This window comes from Mus musculus, chromosome 1, assembly GCF_000001635.26.
Source record: "Mus musculus strain C57BL/6J chromosome 1, GRCm38.p6 C57BL/6J".
Lineage (NCBI taxonomy): Eukaryota > Metazoa > Chordata > Mammalia > Rodentia > Muridae > Mus > Mus musculus.
Genome location: NC_000067.6, coordinates 92751906 through 92761474, shown reverse-complemented (window position 1 = coordinate 92761474; position 9569 = coordinate 92751906). Strand labels below are relative to the sequence as shown.

At 49.1% G+C, this 9569-nt stretch overlaps 1 long non-coding RNA gene across 3 annotated transcripts; it reads right to left on the bottom strand.

Moving 5' to 3' along the window:
• Positions 1-336: 336 nt before the first annotated feature.
• On the bottom strand, positions 337-9331 carry Gm36102. 3 transcript variants are annotated; one of them, XR_387275.3, is made up of 3 exons: positions 8758-9331; positions 721-847; positions 337-633 (listed from the first exon to the last, which is right to left on the bottom strand). It is a non-coding gene; the product is annotated as a predicted gene, 36102 (long non-coding RNA). The 3 variants fall into 3 exon arrangements; XR_387276.4 differs by lacking the exon at positions 8758-9331 and having other exon boundaries at positions 728-974; XR_878407.3 differs by lacking the exon at positions 8758-9331 and having other exon boundaries at positions 721-973.
• Positions 9332-9569: the final 238 nt, after the last annotated feature.

Genomic DNA, 9569 nt, shown 5'->3' with positions numbered 1-9569 from the left:
ACACACACACAATATTTTACTTTCTTCCTCAGTTAAAGCTCTGTTATACCAATGTCCTAGGTACCATAGTGTAATTTCCTTTAAGGTCTGGTAGTTATTTGCCTTTTGGGACCTTGATGACCTGTCCTGCACGGTCTGTATCTGTCACTCAGTGAGTTGGTCAGTAATCCCCAACAAAAGCTTTACTCTGAAGTCCCATCCATTCTGTGACCTTTGACATTTCTGCAGCCCATGGGCCTGCTGGCTGGGCTACAGTTCCGCTGAGGTTGGTAATGTCACCATTCCTCCCCCAGGCTGTGTCCAAGCTCCTGTCTTTCCGTTGTACTACATACACTCTTTCATTTTTACAAGATATAATTGAGAAGACAAAGTAGATAAGCCAAGGACTCATGACTCCACAGTAAGAAGACGAAACTGAATTTGAAAGTTGGCAAAGGACAGCAGCAATTTCTACAAGAAAGTTATCAGGAGAGAGGCTTCTCAGGCCATGTCCTCTGCAGAGTGGCTGATTCTCAGGGCTGGGTTACTGACGCTCCTGGCCTACAGTCTGGAGTCCACCTGGGTACAATATTCTCAGTTCAGCGAGATTTTTCTTCTGCCACTTGACAGGTGTTATTTCAGCACATTCTTCCTCTAGGATTAAAATAGAAAATATGAGCTCTCATGGGAACAAGAGACAATGGGTCCTCAGATCCCTGACCCTGAGGACCTGCGGCTTACCACACACCTGTCCTCTTCTTCCAAGGTGTACAATGTGTAGGATGTCTGTCTCCTATCACAGTGCGGTGGGGAGGGAACTTCCAGGGGCGTGCTGGTCACCAATCTGTATTTTGTATGGTAATATCCACTTAAACCAAGAGGAAGAGATAAAAACAAATAACCAACAACAAAAACAGCAACACCCCCTCTCCCAAAGCAACAGTAGAACATCCACACCATTCTCATGATAGAACACCTTAGAGCCCACACAAACTTGACAGAGAAGCAGCAGCCCACTCTAAGTCAAAGTCTCCCTGGCTCAATGACGGCCCTTTCTCTCAAGCCCTCTTCATCCACTGAGACCCTCTGCGGGAGAGTAGTGCTGAATCTCAGGTGTAGGTTCGATAATATCTAGGACAAGGATCAAGATTATTTAGGAGAGGTTTGATGGTGGTGCAAATGTGTGTGTGTCTGTGTGTATGTGTTTGTACATATGTATGTATGTATATGTGTATTTGTATGTGTGCATGTGTATATTTGTATATGTGTGTATGTATATGTGTGTATATATATGTGTGTGTGGTATGTGTGTGTATGTATATGTGTTTGTACGTATGTATGTGTGTATATGTGTATATGTATATTTGTATGTGTGTATGTGTATATTTGTATAAGTGTGTATGTATGTATATATGTGTGGTGTGTGTGTGTGTGTGTGTGTGTGTGTGTGTGTGTGTGTGTGATCTGTTCTCTGGAAAGTTTTAGACTCTCTTTTTGTTTGGGGCTCTGCCTAGCATATGCCACCTGTCCCTTCCTGTTTTCATGACTTTTCTAGGATCATAGACCCAAGGAGGAATCCTGCTTCGTGCCTAGGCTCAAGAGAATAAGTCCTTAATTTCCAATATTGTCAATATTCATGTGTGTCCTTGAGCTGGCTTTCATGTTAAACCTCTGTGGCCTGGCCTGTCATTAGCATGCTAGGTCTCATGTAACCCTGGTTGGCAGCACTGCTGGTTCTGTAGTGTCAGTCTGTTTGACAGTGTGGCCATGTCAACCTTGGAGGGACACAGAATAAATCAGCAAGAGTGGTGCAGCTGGTTCTGCTATGACGTTCCAGCCCCCAGCCCTTCCCCACCTTCTATGGCCAGTGGCTATCCCAGTCCTTCCCAGCAAGCCACAGCAGTCCCCATCTGTGTTACCCCTTTCACACTTTTTCCTCAACCCCTCTGGATACCTAGGATATAGATTGAGTCTTCTAGGGTCCCCAGGAGTGAACCTGGAGTGTGTGTGTGTGTGTGTGTGTGTGTGTGTGTGTGTGTGTGGTGTCACAAAGCAGTCAGGCTGAACAATCCTTGTGTTCCAGTCTTGTTTCCAGGTTGCTATACAGCATCTCACAATGTGCTCCATCCTTCTTCTTGGTTTGAGCTGTAGGTGAACAGAGGAGGATGGTGAAGAGGGTGCAGAACTGAAGAACATCAAAGTCCCAGCATTCAAGATAGGCATCTCTCACCTTGAAGTCTTTTAAAAACTCCAAAGGGGCAAAAATAAAAGCCCAAAGAAAAAAACATCACAATTTCAACGAGTTGGGCTTGGTTATAGGTGTGAGTAGGAAGCCAGGCAGAAGGGCATCCAGCACACTGGTCTTTTCTTAAAAGTAGCCAAAGAGGTGGTTGTAGGTGTCCCTCAGATGACTGTATAGGCAGATGTGGGGCAGGATGGCCTTAGTTCCAAGGCTGTGGGGCTCTTAGTAGGGAGATGTAGGAGACGAGGTTGTCATCTTTTCTAGCTTTAATCTCCACACAGGTATCCATACAGGAAGTGTCAGGGTTCCTGAAGCTTGGCGCTCAAGATGAAGCAGGCTTTCTGTTCTGGTCACCTCTCATCCCTGCTCTATGTGTAAGGAGACTGAACCAACAACAGAGACCACATAAAAGACCAACTCTCCTGTGTTCCTTAAGTGGTTTTGCTGAGGTCTTGGTTGAGTTCTGATTCTCCAACCATCCAGACAGGAGGTGGGAGCCACATTCTCTCACAGGCAGACCAACAGTCCCTATACCAATTTTGCCAAAATGAATGCTACAGACCAACACGTCACAGGAGGAAAAGGCTGGATGTCACTGACTCTGTTCCCATGTCTTCTGTCTCATGTCCTCATGGCTTCCTGTTGTCTGCTGATCACACAAACCCCAGGACCCATGACTGTGTTTGAGGTTAGTTATTCCATGACAGCCATGCTAAGAGAGCTGAGATGAAGCCATGACACTCTGACTAAATTACTTTTGTATCACCGAGACCACACTTCCTGACAGAGACAATTCATATTTAGCTCATGGTCTCAAGGGATTTCAGTCCATCACGGCCCAGTGTATTAAGTAGTTTAGTTCATGGCAGGGGGGGCCTAGAGAGGGTGGCAGGGCTCAGGTGTGACCTTCGAAGGCCTTCCCTAGTGACTGCTTTCATGGTCCCACCTCCTGAAGGCTCACCCCACAGCCTCTCATTCTCACTAGCAGCTGGGGGATCTGCATCTAAACACTGTAGAGGGATGTTCCAGACTTAAACAACCTCAGTGATGAGGTTTCTTATGTAACAGCATGGCTAAAGGCAGCTTTGATTTAACCTCAAAGACCCAAATCATGCTGGCGACAGTGGATGGGCAAGGTTGACCGGAAGTGATTATCTCTGCATCCAATACTGTGAGTTGAAGTTCTGAGCCCGAATCTGTTGCTGTGACTTCATTGAGAGTCCACAGAGATGTAAGTCACATGGGTTAGGGAGAAAATCTTAATGACAATGTCCTTGTAAAGTGAGCCTTGGAGACATACAGAGATACATGGGTGAGGTGGTCAGGATAGTCTTTGTCAATTCAACCTGCTACAGGACAACAGCGGCAAATATGGTAATCAAGGAAATTGGTAGTCAGTGTCCAGTGAGCACCTGATCCTCTCAGGGAGTCCCTCACTGAACCCTTGCTTGCTGAAAGGGCTCTCCAGACCTCCTCTGTAAGGGTTGTGACCCCACTTGTGACCCATTGTCACTGTAGAGGTCAGGCTGTGCCCTGCTCTAAGTGACAAACAGTGGCTTCCAGCAACTTCACTTTGTAAAATGGCAGCTGGCTCCACTGAGTGCAAATGTCAGGGCAGGATGGCTCCTCACCTTGCTTATGCAAGTCAACACTCACTTGTGCAGCCTGAACCACCAAGGACCGACAGACAACGGATACAGATAAATCACCTCTTCCTAGGAATTCCCCAAATGAAACCAAGAACCCACGGACACATGGGAGGTCAAAACGATCTCCAACAATAAGGCCTGAGAATGTATCAAACATGGAGACCAGTTTGTGAGGCCATCTTCATCCTTGGGTGTAGGAGAAAATGCAGGCGTGACCTGGCTGCCAGCCCACTTGGCACACTGTGCTTACAAAGAAGAAGCTGCTCCTGACTATTCCCGGAAGTCAGACTTCTGAATTCTGAGGTAGCGTGGGAAGCCAGTGGCCAGTCTGCGTGCTCTGTGTCACTGGTTAAGTGCTTCTCCTGCATAGAGATCCTGGTGGTATGGGCACCCACTGTCCAATCTGAGGTTACGTGCTAACCAATCAGTCAATAGGCTTCTACTATTTTGTTTTATTAATCACTTTGTTTACATTTTAAATGATATCCCTCTTCCTGGTTACCCCTCCACAATCCCCCCCATCTCAATCTGCCCTCTCCCCCCTCCCCTTTGCCTCTATGAGGGTGTTCCTCCACTCACTCACCCACTCTCACCTTACTGCATCCTCCTACGCTGGCTGGGGTTTCAAGCCTCCACAGGACCAAGGGCCTTCCCTCCCATTCATGTCAGACAAGGCCATCCTCTACTACGTATGTATCTGGAGCCATGGAGCCCTCCATGTGTACTCTTTGGTTGGTGGTTTAGTTTCTGAGAGCTCTGGGTGGTCCAGTTAGTTAGTTGTCCATGTGCAATAAAGCATATGATGTTCTCTGAAACCATCTCCGGAGTGGGTCATCTCCATACCCTTTACTGATCCATGGGCATTGTGGTCTTGTCAGGGGACATCTGGTAATGATGGCACCTGGGTCACAGAAAAGGAGGTACACCCAACTCTGGTGCCCAGTGGTACCCACTAACTTGTCGTCAGACTATCTTGAACCTTCAGTCCAGAATTCATAGGTGATGAGCTCCCAGCTTGGTCCTCAGATTTTCAGCAAGCATCACCCTCAGTCAGATTTGAGAGGGGACATACATGCAGATTAGAGGACACATCAAAGCCACAGAGGGCAAGGACTGCTGGAGTCATGAGAAGCAGAAAGAGGCAAGAAGAGATGTCACTTTCCTGCAGCCTCTGGAGGAAGCCCAGCTGTGGACACAGCAGACTTCAGATTTATGGCTGTTAGAATGTGGCAGAAGCCCCCAGTTTGAGGCAGTTGCTGGGGCAGCCTTGGAAACTGACACACAGGATGGGATGCCAGCTCTTCTCTAAAGCAATGGCCTGCTACCCAAATAATAGAAAGAGCCAGAATAGGGAGGTATGTTTTGCTGGGGATCACAACTTGGTTCAGCTGTTGAGGAACCTGGCCAAGGCCAAGGCTATGAAGCATTTCCTTCTCGTGGACTTGTGTAAGCAAGCTCTCCAGGAAGGCTCGTGACCGAGGTGCTGACAGGGACACCTGTGGCAGATGGAGTTGCTCGGAGGAAGATGTTGTTCTTTTGGCTTATCTGCATCTTCTGGTTTTCCTCAGTCAAGCACATAGGATCTTTGCAAGTGAGGGGGAAAAAGGCACTAGCCACAGCTTTTAAGTAAAAAAGCAAACCTTCAAACTCTTGCAAAAGGGCTGAGAGGACCAAGACCCTGCAAAAGCCGCTTCCCTCACTAGATGCCCTACTTCAGTGTGCCTTTCCATATTAACTGCTTCTCACTGCTGGATTTATCCATGTCCAAATCTCTGCTTTTACCTTCTGAACAAAAAGGTAAAAATGTCATAGAATTAAGAGCAACATTTGAAAGTGAAGATGCAGAAACATTCATTACAAGCCCCTGCTGGGTTCTAAGACACTCCCTCTTGTGTGCCGTCCCTGCCCCTGCCTTGAGTCCATACCAAGGGGTTTCATCCCCTAAGTCCCAAGCCAGAACACACGTGGCTTATGACCAGACCCTGGAAATCAGCAAGGCCATCACATGAAGAACCGTCCTTACTGCCTTCTGCCACAGGCTTCTTCGAAGTGCTCTTAAAAACAAGCAAAGACTCTTTCAGGAAGTCAGCTGCCACTAGTGATGGGGAGACTCAGATCATGACTAGAAAAGGCCTCTGTTACCAAGCGGAATTGTGGTAGTAGAGGAGGCACCGTTCCACATCACAGGGGCCATGTGGTTGGGATGGCAGTTGGCCAGTTGTGGAAGTGGAGAGCAGAGCGTTGCTTGTGAAATCCCTCCTAGGCACACGCTCCATGAACAGCCTCTTAACACACACAGCTTGATTTCCTTACATCTGCGGCAGCCTTAGGGTTAAGTCCTTCCGTGCACGATGAGCCTGCTGATGGCATTGGGCACTTGGCCAGCCTGTTCTAAACCAAGTATGGAAAGAGATACAGAGGAAAGAAGTTCATGTTTTCGAACTCTAACCTGAGCCAGAGACATTCTCCTGTGTCAGCTGGATCCCGGCTTCTGCTGGGTCACCTGCATCGAGGCTGGGGCCTGGGATGGAATTAATTATCATTGGCTTTAGTGGGGGAGGGCCGGAGCTTGACTGCCTTTAGGCACGGTGACAACTGCTGCTGTGCTGTCAGATGCCAGCATGCAGTCAGAGAGCATGGTGGAGAAGGCCCAAGTAGCAGGGACAGAGAAGCTACAGCATCCAGAGAACCCGCTCTCAGCGATAATGGGGCTGGATCCCGGCCGGGCGGAAAGGAAGCGTGTGGAGACAGGCCGGTGCAACCAAGATGGGACTGAGCTGTCAACTAAGAGACACCGTGAGGGCCATTTAGTTTAGGAAAGAAGATAGCACCTATGCAGACCTTGAAACTATGACCAAGACACACCTGCTGAGTGGAAAAGGCACCCAGAAGTGAGTCTCTTTATGTCTATGCATGAGATACAACTGACATTCTGCCCAACTGTGAGCAGACACGGAGGGAGACTGGCATCACCATGCTGGGCAAAGTTCCCCCAGAAAGTCTATCCTGGTCCATCCCCAGCACAACAAACCCCAGGATGGTAGATGCCCTTTCACACTCTCGGCAGACTTCTGGTAGAGATTCTGGATCTCAGACGAGGCAGAGGACAGGGTACTTTCTTTGGCTTGTAAATGGCAGAGAGACAGAAAAGAGCCCCTCACTTGGGCACAGACCAGTCTATGCCAGTGACCTCTGCTCATGGTCGGAGAGATGGGACTGGGGGTAGACACCGCCCTATCACACATTTGCGTTTGGTGCTTCTTGAAATTCTGAGCTCCTTGGGTCTGAAAGTCTCTGGTCTGGGAAATTGGGCTTCCAAAAGGAATAGTCTTAGTAGACTTTGGGGGTTGGCCCCTGCCTGGTCTCTCAGGGCTTCTCCAGCTGTGGTTAGTTTTATGTGTCAAATCGACACAATGTAGACTGTCCTGGGAAGACAGCCTCAGCAAGCGATTGTCTGGATCAGGTTGGCCCGTGGCCATGTCTGTGGGAGATTATTTTGATTATGCTAATTGCTGTGGGAAACCCCATCTTAAAAGTGGGTGGTACCATTCCTTGGTTTGGGGTCCTGAACTGTATAGGACTACAGGAGGCAAACGGAACAGTAGGCAAACATGCCTTCATTTTCCTGGTGCTCATAATTGCGGATGTGATTAGCTGCGTCAAGTTCCTGTCTTGATTTTCCCATGGTGCTGAACATGGAACTGTGACCTAAACTAAACCTTCCTTCCCTAAGTTGCTTCTTTTTCTCAGGCTGGTTTTTTTTTTTTTTTTAAATCATGGCATCAGAAATGAAATTAGGATACCAGCCAGGAGGCCAGCAAGACAGAGAGGGGTCATCACATTGACAGAGACCAGCTGTCAAGAGGAGACATGGGAGCAGGACAGAATTGCTTGTGTCTTGTGGAGGCTTTGAGGTGTTAGTGGCTGGGCAGTGGCCAGCAGGAGATCTGAGCTCTTGGTAATCGGCCGTTCTGACAGAGTGCTATGGGAGGGTGGCAGGGTCCCGGGTGGGTAGTGGGTGTCGGTCGGGCAAGCACAGTGGTGGTTCTCCCAGCATCCTTCCTGCTGCAACTCTCAAGAGCAGAGACCAGCGGGACCCAAGGAACTGCTCCTGCAAGGCTTGGCTTTCCAGGCCACACTGTCCCCGGGCAGGCTGTGATGCCGAGAGCCCTGGGGAAGTGGTTGAGTGTTGGTTGCTGATGCATAAAGTTGGGAATTTCTGTGACCCCAGAGGGGCTGTTTTACATAGTATACTGCTCACCCCTGACACAGTTCACACTCGGTGGCCCACCTGTGCTGCCCCAGGTCGAGTCCTTGCCTCCCTACATAGGATACCCATGCATTCTGCAGTGGTATGTGTACTAGCCACATCATGTTTCAGCTTCTCTTTACCCTTCTGCATTCCATGCCCTGTCACATGTGAGCCTTAAGAGCCTAAGTCCCCAGCATAGAAATACCCACTAGAAAGTGTTTCCTATGACAACTAATTCCACGAGCCTTTCTGTTATGATGATCAGGTCACCAACAGTAAGGGGTGAGGGGTGAGGGCTGACCTCCGTTACCCTCCCCGCCCCTCTCTTTTCTCTCCTTCCAGTGTGATCAGATCAGTTATAATTACCCTTTCAACCTTTGTAGCGGCAAATGCTTCACAAAGGTAGCATCTCCTATGGGGAGCACTTCCTACAGGGAGAACATTCATGGGGAGTACCTCACATAACAGACATCTCTCCCAGGGAGTATCTCACGCAAGGAGCACCTTCTACAAGGAGCATATTCATAGGGAGTCCCTCACATAGCAGACATCTCTTGCAGGGAGCATCTCACACAGCAAGCACGTCACACAGCGAGTACCTCACAGGATGCCACTTCAAACACTGATCACCTCACCTAGCAGACACTTCACATAGTGGGCATCTCACACAGCTTCCTTGTTTCTCCTAACACACACCATCTCTCCGTGGCCGGCCCGTGGCGTTGTAACCCCAGGATCCCCTCCGTGGCCTTCTCCTCTTCCACCTTCTGATGGCTTCATTGTTTATACTCCGCCATCAAGGTGTAGTTTCAGTCCTGTTTTCCACAGAGACGGCCCTAATTTGGGAAGTAAACTTTTGCCTTTCAGGGGACCCAGCTGAGTTTAACCGTAGCAGAAACAGGGAGCAGCGTCGTCATTTTTCTCCTGGAATCTCGACTGTCTCCTGGGCTTTCTCCCTTTATGGCTCTGTTGGTTTTCACTCCGTCGTAGATGTTTGAGGTCTCTCAGGGGCCAGCGCCTTTCCAGTCCTTTTCAGACAAAGCTTATTTCCAGAGTGTCCATGCAGTCATAGAGCCTGGCCAGCCGGTGGAATGCTCATTTCTCTGGTGCCTCTGCTGCCTATAGGAGGGCCAAAGCAAGGACCAGACCTCTGGAAGCCCCTCTCTTCCCCGTTCTCTCTACCCTGAAGCCAGTTTTATAGCTTTTCAGGCAGCCATAGATTCCCAAAGTCCCTCCTTCCCCGCCCCGAGGCAGCTGGGAAGTTGTGTCTTCAGAACTGAGGGTGTGAGTCATTGGGGTCATTGGAAGGTCCCAAGCTTCCACATCAGGGCTGCCTGATTCCCCTCCCCACCCCCCAAACACACACCAGTGTGGCCTCGCTCCTCCCTGTGACAGCTCTGCATCTGTTTCCCCAAGTCTGTCCTGTGGGTGACCCTCCTTGGTGGTG